This window comes from Camellia sinensis, chromosome 3, assembly GCF_055761805.1.
Source record: "Camellia sinensis isolate YWXY chromosome 3, ASM5576180v1, whole genome shotgun sequence".
Taxonomy (NCBI): domain Eukaryota; kingdom Viridiplantae; phylum Streptophyta; class Magnoliopsida; order Ericales; family Theaceae; genus Camellia; species Camellia sinensis.
In genome coordinates, this window is record NC_138963.1 from 23,414,944 (window position 1) to 23,428,774 (window position 13,831).

Consider the following 13,831-nt stretch of genomic DNA (forward strand, 5'->3'; position numbering starts at 1 on the left):
CTCCCAAACCATGGGGTACATCCCCTATCTCCTCCCAAACAATATACATATACAATGTATTTAAACACTTATCATATACAATGATCAATCAATACACACATTTGCTGTATTATTCTAACCGTCATATTCAATGTGATTAGTTTCAGTTTTCCCTAATCATCATACAATGTCTACAACAACCAAGACTATCCTCCACCGATAGCCCAAAGCAGTTATCTCTAAACAGATAATAAATTTATTAACAGATAAAATATCAACATTTTCATAGGTGAGCAATTAAATTATCCAACTACGTCATTTACTCCCGCAATTTTTCAATTTCATGAATTTCACTTCAATTTCACATTTCTCCAAATTAATTATTCAACATAATTAGGGCATTTTTCCCCTTTTCTCAATATTAGCCCAAAAGCTCAATTTCATCGATTTAACAACAACAATTTCATTTTTCAATGTCTCATACACACATAGGTTTTAACGTTTGAAAACCCCCTTTTTTTTATAACCTCAAATCAAACCCTAACTTTCTCAAAATGACTAAGCAACACCATCTAATCAAAATGACCAAAATTTATGTTAAAACTCATAGAATAGAGTAGGTTATCCCTACCTTAATTTTCGAAGCTCAAAGGAGGAGAGAGGTGAAACTCAAAGTGCTCCAAATCCACAACTTTTCAGATTAAAGCGAAGCCCTTGCGAAGCTCTACCTTTCTTCCAAAGGGACTAGGGTAGAAGACCACTAGAACTAGATGAAACCCTAGAGAGAAGGTATATAGAGAGAGAACGAGCAACTGGTCTAGGGTTTGTATAAAAGAAGATGATGAAAAAGTGAAGTGTAACCCGCTGCTGCCAACTGATATATTCGAGGCTCGCTCGAGCGAAGGAGTGGTCGCTTGAGCTACAAGACACAAAGAAACCTCGATCGAGCGTAGAAAGCCTCGCTCGAGCCAACAAGTCAAAGCTTTAGGTCTGCAACCCAGAAGCATGCTCGAGCGAAGAAAAGCTCGCTCGAGCGAAGTAACCCAAAACATAGACCTCGCTCGCTCGAGCGAAGGAAAGCTCGCTCGAGCGAAGAATTGCAACCTTCAGGTCCATAACCAGACACAGACGCAAGCTCGAGCGCAAGACTTCTCGCTCGAGACACCAGACACATCACCCAACTCTCGCTCGAGTGAAGGAACCCTGGCTCGAGCGAAGGATCTAAAACACAGAGCTCGCTCGAGCGACAAAAGTCTCGCTCGAGCGAAGACACCAAAATCTGGGCAGCAACCATTTGTTTCAAAATACTCCCAACCTGATACAAACCTGCCCAACACATCCTAAAATTCAAATATAAGTAATTAAAGGACTGAAATGAAACAAATGCAACAATACTAAACCGTGGAACCTAAGTCCAGAATACTGTACATAAAGGGGAAAACCCGGGATCGCTATAAAAATAATTTTAAGCATATAATTAAATTGTGTGCCTATGTTATATTATTTTATACTTGTTAGACTACCAATTTAATACAAATCAATGATATTGTAGGCAGTCAAATGAAAAAATAAAAAATAAGAGAGAACTTCAATAGTTATCCTTATATTGAGATGGTCTGCTTAGAAAAAAAAATATTTAAAAAATTACTAAGAATTTAAAATGTGTTGAGTTTTAATTTGTAGGTATATTTTTTAAAATTCATTATACAAAACATTTTCACATGAAAAATATTTAGAAAAATGATATTACTTAAATGTATGGTGAGGATAGAGAGAGGAAAAAAAAAAAGTGATCAAAGATAGATGTCAAACTATCAATTCAGGTGAATGAATGTACTGTACAATAATCTTTTTAAAGACAAAACTACCTTTTTATTCTTTTCTTTTTTAGAAAATATATCATCCGTCTCAACAAATACAAAAGACGAGAAACAAAGAATATTTTATGAATAGAAATAAATTAAATGATATTATGACATATTATTACATCTTAACATGACAGTTGTTGATTGTAATGTTGTGATATTAAATGTATTATTCAATTTTCATCTAAGTTGCACTGTGGAAGGTGGTTGAGAAGGTAGTGGCATTTGAGCTACAAGTAGAGAACCCGCTTGATGAGGTGACTATGCCGGATTCCTTGAATGGTGGTCGTGGTGGCACTTGAAGAGATGACCATAGCAACATGGCACTATTTGAATCCAATTAGTTGGCCATCGTTGTACTTTATTGGTTGATTGGAGTTGTTGCCATAGACTGTAAATTTGTTATGGTTTTCTCCTATATCTCATTCTTCTATGTTTAGATTTTGTAAGGTAATTTGTGGGGAAAAATAAATAAATAAACAAAAAAAGTAAACAAAAATTTATTTAATATTGCATTCACTTCTCTAACTTTTTCTTCATTTGCCTCCACAAATCTTCCACAAATTCAAAATATAAAATTAACAAACATTAATGCCTTATAGATTTACCCAAAAAAGCAACTAATCTTAATAAATTGCATTTCAATAACCAAGAAAACCCTCCATTTGTTTTTACATTGGAACAGTTCATTTGCATTGTCTCCGCATTTAAAGAGCGGGGGGCACAACAGCTACTGCAGTGTAGCGAAATGGGCCCATTTCGGGGTCCATTTTGACAATCCGAACCGTTCACATTTTAGAATACATAAAGTAGAACATACTTGCAAAAAATCGAGTTAACCAGATATCGTTAACCTATTCATCCACTCACATTTGTATCTACAAAAATAAATAATAATTATGATTTAAAGTATTAAAATGAATACAAATGTAAGTGGATGAAAGGGTTAACAATATTCGATTAACTTAATTTTTTGCGTGTATGTTCTACTTGATGTATTCTAAAATATGAACAATTTGAATTATCGAAATGAACTCCGAAATGAGGCCATTTCACTACACAGCAATGATTGTTGTGCCCCCCAGACAGCAGCCACCCCCATACCCTTTTTGTGGAGGGTTAACAACTTTATATTTGGAAATATCAATTGAATCCCGAAGATCAACAGATGGGTTGATTTGATTGTTGCTTTATAATCTTACATTCACTACTAGAAAATGAACCCTCGGTTATTAAAAAATTAATCATTAAAACCTTTTTTTTGGTCATCGAAAGTCAATGGTGACTAAAATCTTTACTCGCCCAAGTAATCACCGAAGGCTTCTCGGTGATAATATTGGTGACAAGATTTATGTTGGTTGCTAATTCTCTCCTATTTGACTACTAAAACTAACTTAGTCCTTAATTGACACTTTTTGGGGACTAAAATCGTCGTTGCCGTGGAGGGTTATAAACTTTCTTCACATTTGGAAATATCAATTGAATCCTGAAGATCAACAGATGGGTTGATTTGATTGTTGCTTTATAATCTATCATTCACTATTAGAAAATGAACATTCGGTTATTAAAAAATTGGTTATTAAAACTTTTTTTAGTCATCGAAAGTCAATGGTGACTAAAATCTTTAGTCGCCCAGGAAGTCACCGAAGGCTTCTCGGTGATAATATTGGTGACTAAATTTATGTTGGTCGCTAATTCTCTCCTCTTTGACTATTAAAACTAACTTAGTCCTTAATTGACACTTTTTGGGGACTAAAATTGTAGTTGCCGAAAGTTCTCAAATAAAAATAACTAAAATGTTTAGTCGCTAATACATTTTTGTCATAAATACTCCTACATTTAGCGACCAAATATTTTAGTTGCCGTTTTATGTCACATTTAGCCATCAAATATTTTACTCCCCAAATAATAAATGTTTTAGTAGAATTGTATTTTACAACAGAACATTTTAGTCGTTGAAGAATGCCATTTTTTTTCGTGACTAAAATATTTGGTCGGGAAAAGTTTTTTTCCTCATCTTGATTTGTTTTGGCTACTAACTATTTGGTTAGCAAAAGTCTTTTTTTCCCTACTAAATATATACTCACGAAAAATCTTTGCTTGCCTTTTTGGTTGCCAAATATTTAGTCGCCAAAAACTTCTTCTTTTTTTTTGCTACTAAACGTTTAGTCGCCAAAAACTTTATTTAGTGTTGTTTTAATTAATTTCTTAACAACCTATATTTATTCCATTATTAGTGCAACTTGTACGCAGTATATAAAAAAAAATACATATACCGATTATATCATCAACCATTTCACAATGTGCACACATTTAACATTCAACCATCCAAAAAATTTATATTTGATGTTAAATTCCAAATGTAATAGAAATTTCATACAAACCAATTATGTTCTATATGAGAAATTATTTGGTGGTCTTTGTGTGTAGTGAGATGATACTAAGAACATTACGATTAGTGGAGGAAGTGAGACTTACCGAGAAGTTATTCTTTGGATTTAGATGAAAGCAGTGTGTTCCAGTCAATGGGAACAATACATAGAGGAAAAAAGCCACAACATATGTAATAATTTTAGGAATTTTGTTTATAATTATCACATTTTTTAAAATTTCATTGGTTAGGCACACCATATCAACATGATGAAGTAGTGTATCTAACCTATTAAATAATTTCTCGAGACTTACAATTTGGTAAGTATAATATTTAATAAGAGTATTGTCATATGATACTCTAAATTTTTCCTATTCTCTAGTTGTGTATGCATTTTTTTTTAAATATATGTGAATGGATGTTGAAAAATCTAGAAATCCCCTAGATGTTGATTTGTGATTATGTATCAATTTTAAGCAGAATATAACAATCCCAATCAAACAATCAAGACAAAGAGACACAACGATTTTACGTGGAAAAAATCACAATTGGACACCTCCAACTGTGATAAAAAAACCACGGGCAACAGCCACAAAAACAATCCACTAAGAAGATTTAAAGGAATTACACAGGTATACTCTCAATTACCTAGCGAATCCACGCCTAATTGAACCAACCTCTGTGTGCCTCTTCCAACCCGTCTTCACCTCGGAATTGTCTTTACGATGAGCCACCCTGGAATCCACCAAAGCTTCAGGCTCGAATTCTTCAGAATCCACCGAAGAACAACTCTCTCTTTTGTAGAACAAAACACAACCTTTGATGTACTCTCTTTAAACCATGACTTGAATACTCAATAAAAACATCAAAGAAACTAGCAAAATATCTCCAGATATAAACCTTAAGATCCAAAATTAAGATCTGGAGAAGTTACCCTAGTGTTGGGAGAAAACCAACTATTTATAGAAAACCAAAGCAATCCTAATTTCAGAAGAAAACCAACTCTTTAATCAAATCTGGAAATCTGGGATTGCGCGGTCCGCTCGAGCGTGGGTATTCCCGCTCGAGCGGAGACTTTAAAAACCGTGATTTCATATAGGCTCCACGCCCGAGCGGCGGTTTTGACGCTCGAGCGCCGAATCACACCATCCAGTACTTTTTCAGGCATAACAGAGATACTGTGAGCTCGCAAACCCCGCTCGAGCGCCCTTTTCCCCGCTCGAGCGGACAGGCCAAAACTGGAAAAACTGGAAAAATATAATATGATCGAAAAGGCAACTTTGAATGCATTTTTGCATTTTGCTTCGGGGGCGCTGCCCCTCGACCCCGCCGTGGCGCTGCCCCGGACCCGCCAAGGGGCGCTGCCCCTTGGACCCCCGCGAGCTGACCGGCCAGCTCGATCCCCGTCATAATCAGCGAAGTGGCAATCTTGAAAGCATTAGCTTCACAAACTTCTCTGAAAGGCACAATTCGGGTTGGATTCGCATCTAAACACTCATAGCCTCACTGAAATAAAAGTGCGAAAATAAATACAACTGAAAGGAGTTCTGTCAAACGGGATTGCCAAGAAATAAAACCTAACAGATGTATCAGTTGAAGCCCAAATATTTTTGGTTATTGAAAATTATTATTTTATTTATTGAGTGGTGTTAGGGATATAAGCCTTCGTTTGGCTAAGTTGGTTGGAGTTAAAAAATATATAAAAAGAAAAAATTAGATTAAATAAGTCAACAAGATAAAATATTACATACAAATCATAATCATTTTATTTTTTCTCTCACAAAAGTAAAAAATGTTTTGTCAAACAAACTTTTTAGTCCCAAAGTCCCAACTTAAAAATGAAATAATTATAATTTAAATATAAAATTTTATCTTATTAATTTTTTAATTTATTTTATTTTTTAATGACTATTTTAACACCAACTGACTTGGCCAAACAATAGTGTGTTTAGTTTCAGTTTTTTAAATTCAGTTTTTTTGAAAATTGAGTTTTTTGTTTTTTGTGTTTTTTTGTTTTTAGTGAATATTTTTTAAATTTTAAGTAATTTTTTTACTTTTTTAGATGCAACTTACGTAGACGTATCTAAATAGTAAAATATTTGTGAAAAAATATTTTAAAAATTTAATAAATACTCAAAAATATTTTTAAAAAAAATATTGAATTTTTGTATTTTTGGTATTTAGTGAATTTTTTAAAGATTTTTTTCACAAATATTATACTTTTTAAGTGTATTTATGTCAAGTGTGTTTAAAAATTAAAAAAAAATTACTTAAAATATTAAAAAAATTCAGTGAAAACATAAAAATATGAAAAATGAAGAAGTAAAATTTTTTAAGAAGTAAATTCTAAAAACTAAAACCAAACAAATGAATAATGTTTGTTTGGAAGAAAATCACAATGTGATGAAATCACCTAAAAGAGTAGTGATGGTCAGACGAATTTATAGTAGTGATGGTCAGATGGCTAGCCATGTGATAGGAGTAATTTAGGTTTTTTATAAAAAAATAAATAAATAAATAAAAAGTAAAACTAATCATGATTTGAAAATTAATTTTTTTAACTTTTTATAATAAAATTTATAAAAATATAAAGAGATTGATTTCACAAATTGTAAAAACTTTTTACCTAAAAATTATTATTTCCAAACAACACTTTAGAATTTGACATAAATGTTTGAGATTTAATCAATACTTACCTCTACAATACAAAATTTACATCATTGATAAAAAACAATCATGGTAATTTTCTTGTTCCATAAACTTTTACTTTCTATAATGTATATTATCTTGGAGTGTGACTAATAAACACTATTTGACATAAATTAAATAAATGCATTTATTTAGATAAGTGTACTTATTTAGGTCACATCGCCTTTATGTCAAATAGTACATTTTGACTTATTGACTTATTTGAGTATTATTTTTTTTAGTTTTTGCACGTTGTTTTGTGATAAATAAAAAAGTTAATTTTTTTTTCGCACTTCCCAAAACAACTCTTGTTAAATTTTAATCTACAGACCAATTGATGTGACAAATTCTATCATTCAACAGTCAACGCGAATCTTTCTACCTGTGTGTGGGTTTCATTCCTTGTGTATTAATTGTAATTTTCTCTCTCACTTTGAGAATTTTTTTCTAAAAAAATTATATTATATTTGATTTTTATTAATATAATTGTAATATATTAAATTTTATTATAATATCTTTTATAAATCAAATTTTAAACAAAAAAAATCCATCATTCAACCCGCTCACCTTTTTAGACCTTACTAATTGAATTGGGTCGGTTTTGGTTGATGAAACTGATAGTTTTTTTAATTTTTTTTTTCACACCTCTATACATAAGTTTATCAAGTATCAATTTGTTCAAATTTTATTTGGAAATTAACAAGCTTTTAACCATGTTTAAATTTGACTTGCGAATAAATTTTTAATGAGACATGTTTAAGCAATTTGATTCATTTTACATTACGATATTTAAAAACAATGAGACCCATTATTATGACTGCAACCGATCTTGAATTTTTAAAGATCCTAAGCAAAATCTTAACATGGGGCCATTTATATATACAAAAAAAAATACTAATATTATATAGAAAATCATAGCATGGGTTCATATGACAAGTAAATATTGAGATTTTTTTGACAATAGATTAAAATAGTTACAAATTAAAAAATTGTTATAAAAAATAATTATTTATTCTATTTTATACACGTCTTTTTATAAAACATAAAAAAATAACTAAAAAAGCTAATTTTTAAAATAATCCTGAATATAACAGTGATATCACATAGAGATATCAGTATTCAATGAGCAATAATTTTGATTTGCGATAAGAATCACAACATTAGAGATAAAAATCGTTTACTTAATCTCTTTTATAACTTGTTTTTAACCGATAACACTATGGTTTTATTACATATTTTTTACTGTGAAAAAAAAAACATAAAAAATTAGAGAAATAGAATAAGCATTCGTTTGGGAAGTGGGTTGGCTTTTTTGGCTATTTTAGCCTGAGGCTAAAAAGCCTCGTTTGAGAAGAGCTTTTGACTTTTTTTGGTTTTTTGGCTTTTTGTGAGAAAAAGAATGTAATGATTATGAATTGGATGTGATGTTTTGTCTTATTGGGCTAAAAAGCCTATTTTGTTTTTTGTGACTAAAATAGCAAAAAAAGTCTACCTTTTGGCTTCCCAAACGAAGCCAAATGGTTGAGAATTCAGTGGAGGATAATTTAGAGGGAATCCACCGACCATGTAAGCATTAGCATTAAGGTCTCGTTTGAGAACATGTTTTGACAACATTACTTTTAAATTTAAAAGTTAAAAAGTCATTTAAAAAATTAAAAAATCAACAACTTATATAAAAAAGTCAAAGATTTTTTTTCTCTACTTTTACACATCTTTTCGTAAAAAATCAAAAAGTTATCACAAACATACTAATTTTTTTTACACCATATTTTAACCAAAAAACTAAAAAATTACTAAAAAAACTTATTTTCAAACGAGGCCTAAGTACTAAATAATCATCTTGGAACCTATTTATTACCCACAAAGCTCCTACTGAATTTCCCCATGAAAATGGTAGAAATCTCAAAATTCTACCAAAATTTATCAAAGGCCTCATATGGGTGTAGAACCCATACAATATAAGTCCCATATTCATATAAGATAATTAATTAAAAATTTAAGATCTCTATCATTACTCTTCCCTTATTCCTCATTCCTTCAAATCCCCCCCTTCTCTGCTTTTTTTCCCTTTTCACTACAACTTAATTTTATTTCATCTCTCACCTCTCTCTCTCTCTCTCTCTCTCTCTCTCTCTCTCTCTCTCAATTTGTGAATTATAGAGGAAATGGATATCTTCTCATTGATGACAGGAATAGCATGGCCGAGCCGGTTTGGATCAGCCTCAACTGCTGAACAAGTTACCTAAGGGATTGATGCTACCATTCTCACCGCCATTGTTGCTGGTTAGACTTTCTCAGAACATATACATATCTATAAAAATATATATGCCTATATCATTTGCATTATAATGTTTCTTTCATACTTTATTTAGGGTTATTTGGTTTTTGAGTTGAGCTAAAAAATCACAAAAGGACAAAAAAAAAGTAAAAAAATCACAAAAAGTCCAAAATCACAAAAGGACAACAAAAAAATCCACCATTCTAAAGCTAAAAAGCCAATCAAGAATACCAAAAGAACAAAAAAGTCTCAGGCTAAAAAAGTCAACAAAGTCAATTAAAAAAGTCATTGCCAAACGAATGCTTTGTTTGGTGAGTTTTGGTTTTTGTTTTTCGTGGTAATTATCAAAAATAAAAAATTAAAAATTAAAAACCTATCATTTTTATGTCTTTTAAGTTGCGCTTGTTTCAAAATGAAATGTTTTATACAGAAAAATTATTTTTGTTTTTATTTTTGACGTTTGGTTGGCACTTAAAACAAAAATATTTTATTGTTTAAAAGAGAAATTTTGATTCAATAAAGTGTCATTTAAGACTTTTTAGTGAGTTAAGATATTTTATTTGAAAATGTAGTGAGTGAAAATTAATTTTATAAAAATTAATGGTAAATCATTTTTTAAAAAATGATATAAAAATATTTTCCATGAAAAAGTTTTACTTATTTTTTGTTCAATCAAACAATCAAAAATAAATAAAATATTTTTAATAAAAATATTTTATTTCAAAACAAACAAAACCTTAATGAAAATAGTTTTCAAAAATTCAATAAAAAATTTAAAAATATCTCCTAAACGGAAAAATAATTTGTCAAATAAGTTTTTTTAGAATCAAGTGATTTTTTTTTTTATCTTTGTTTTGTTTTTTTTTTTTTGTTTGGTCAAATATTCTAGTTACATATCTGACAGACGGTTAGCCGGTCAAATTGTCCTTAGGCAATTGACTGGATATGAAGAAAAAAAATTAGGATTAAAAAAAAATATATATATATATATATATATTCTAGTTACATATCTAACTGACAGTTGGCCGGCCAAATTGTCGTTAGGCAATTGATTGGACATGAAGAAAAAAAAAATTAGGGATCATTACACTGACAATCAATGAAACTTATTTACCAAAAGATGAGAAATATTAATAATAAATAATATTTTTTATTAATTTATAAATAAATTACACTAACACCAATGTAGGTAATTGTTCCAAAAAATTATTTCTTTTATCTGATGATCAATCTCTCCTGATGATCAATCTCTCCACATAATCATGTGGTAAAGAGAGACTTGGAAGAAAGAAAGATTTGAAGCCCGTTTGATTGTCATGATTAGATATAAAGATTTGAGAAGAATATGTAGTACTTAAGGATAAAAATGAAATATAATATGTTGGAGGATATGAGATGAATTATATATACTGTGGGGTCACTTATATTATATTTGGTTAAGATAATATATAAGATGAGATAAGAGGAAAGTAATTATTTTTTATCTTTGGATGAAAGATTTCCTATATTCGATGGTAAGGGATATACAATACCATGGGGGTTGATATTGCATATCCCTTTTTGAGGGATATACTATCCGGACTCCCTATATCCGGAGTAACCAAACATAGGATATAGGAAAACAAGAAAACATGTAAACCCACCTCATATTATATTGGGTCCCCTCATATCCGGCCCTTACAAACAGGGGAAATCTCTTACCTAGTTGATGTTATTGTTAGTCGATGATATTGTGAATAAATTAATAGTAATTTTAGAATGGCCATTTTTTATTTTTTTAATATTAAATTCAGATTTAATTATTTAAAAATTATCATTTATGTTCAGATTTATTTTACATATAGACCATAGATCATATAAATTAATCTCCATTACGTGACGACTTACCCAAAATTTTTTTGGATGAATAGGTCTTCGTTTCCAGATTTATTCTTTATTTTTATTATTACATGTGTCATTCAGTATAATTATAACACATGAAATTGTAAACAAAATAAGTGAATAATATTTACACATGAATTATATTAATAATTTAATATCAAAATGACGTGTCTATAACATTATTGTAATTATAAGTCATATTAAAAGTATGCATTTTAACTTTTAATAAATAGATAGATATAAATGAGACGCATTATTTTGCATTACTTGACGCCATAGATTTGTGGCTATACATTACTCGATGCCATAGTTTGGATAGAAGATTTTCCTAGGGTTCGTTTGGGAAGTGAGTTGGTTTTTTGGCTTTTTGGCTATTTTAGCCCAGGGCTAAAAAACCTCGTTTGAAAGGACTTTTTAACTTTTTTGACTTTTGTGAGAGAAAAAATATAATGATTATGGGTTGAATGTGATATTTTATCTTATTGGGCTAAAAAGCTTATTTTATCTTTTTGTGATTAAAATAACCCTAAAGCCAATCCAACCATTCTTCCCAAATGAAGCCTATCTCTCTTCGCCCGTTGGTGCTGCAAGATGATGCTAGTATATTGTAATCTTACCTTTTGGGCTTTCCCCATCTAAAAATAAAATAAAATTACCCTATAAAATTTGATAAATAAATGTGATAATTCTATTATTCACTAGGTTTGGTTTTTAATTTTCAAAAATAATTTTTTATTTTTCATGTTTTGTTATCTTTAGTGAGTTTTTTTTTTTCATATTTTAGTTATTTTTAAAATATACATAATCTAAATATACTTAACAAAGTAAATATTTGTAAAAATAATTTTCTTATTTTTTGTATTTGACAAGTTTTATAAATTTTTTTCACAATATTTTTACATTTTAAGTGCATTAATATTAAATAAAAAATAAAATATTAAAAAATTCAAAATAATAATTAAAAATTCAAAAACTATTCTTGAAAATTATAAAATCGAAGAGAGGAATTGTAAAAATGAGAAGAGAACTTAATGATGGGAGGGAGTGGTTGCAGGAGGAGCAAGTGGGATTGGGTCAGAGACAGCAAGAGTGTTAGCTCTGAGGAATGTCCATGTCATCATTGCAGCGAGGAATAGGGAAGCTGCTAACGAAGCCAAACACCTCATCCTTAAAGACTATGAAACCGCTCGTGTGGATGTCCTAAAACTTGACGTCTCCTCAATCAACTCAATTAAAGCCTTTGTTAATCACTTCAACTCTCTCAATCTTCCCCTCAACATCTTAATGTACTCTCTCTCTCTCTCTCTGAAAATAAACAAAAAAATTGCAAGTTTTGAATAATCTATATTTGTTTAAAAAACAATGCTGGTGTTATGTTTTGCCCATACCAGCTATCTGAAGATGGAATTGAGATGCAATTTGCAACAAATCATCTTGGTATGTACTACTCTCACTATGCATGTATGCCTTAATTATTGTGGTGTGTTACAAACTTGTCTTATATTATTTCGCTAAGCCCCAAAACTTTTCGTTTATGTCTCGTTTGCCAACTATATATTTTAGTCAAAATGTCACTATAAGGTGTCACATCGCTCTCTCTACTTTTTTGCACATCCTTTCGCAAAAAGTCAAAAGGTTACTAAAATATATTTTAGGAAATTACGCGTTTGGTGACCAAATTTTTTAGTTGCCAAAGGTTATTTTTTTGTCACTGAAAGTCAATGGCGACTAAAGTTCTTCGTCACCCCATTAGTCACCAAAGCCTTGCCGGCAATAGTCAATCACGACTAAATTGGCGTTGGTCACTAATTATCTCAGCTACTAAAATTTAGTCACCAAACATAACTTTTTGGCGACGAAATATTTAGTCACCGAAAGTAGTCAAAACAAAATGAAATTCTCTTTTAGCGACTAAAATATTTAGTCGCTACAACATTTTAGTCGCTAATAATAATACATTTACCGACTAAAAATTTTAGTCGTTAATAATAATACATTTAGCAACTAAATAGTTTAGTCATTGTTAGTTTTCACTACTAAACAGTTTAGTCACCAAAAGAGTGGATATTTTCATTTCCTTCTATTTTACGACGAAATAGTTTAGTCGCCGAAGGATGCCGTGTTCTTGGGTGACTAAAATATTTAGTTGGCAATAGTTTCTTCCCTCATTCTGATTTGTTTTGGTTACTAACTATTTGGTCTCCAAAAGTCTTTTGTTTCTTTTTTACTACTAAATATATAGACACCAAAAACTTTTGCTTGCATTTTTGGCTACCAAAATATTTAGTCGCTAAAAACTTTATAATTTGTTTTTTTTTTTTAAATTAATTTCTCAACCACCTGTATTTATTCTGTTATTAGTGCAACATGTACCCTATATATAAACAAAATAATCCTAGAATACTAATTATATTAACAACTATTTCACAACGTGCACACATTTCACTTTCAACCATCCAAAAATTAAATATTTAAAGTCAAACTCTAAACGTAATACAAACGAAGACAAGTTAAAACAGTTCTTGCCAAACAAAGGCAAAGAATTAGGTCCTCAAGCTATGCATCCTCTATCCCCAAACCCTATAAAGTGCATGAATGGATGCTCTGAATCCATGGGGGCACAAATGAAAGCAGTAGGCAATTCATGTACATGTGAGATCCAGCCCTTAACATGAATACAATATTACAAACATCCAGCAGCATCATTAACCATGTAGACATGTAAAAAATCTATATTGCCACATCAGGGTCACGAAAAAACTTTTACAC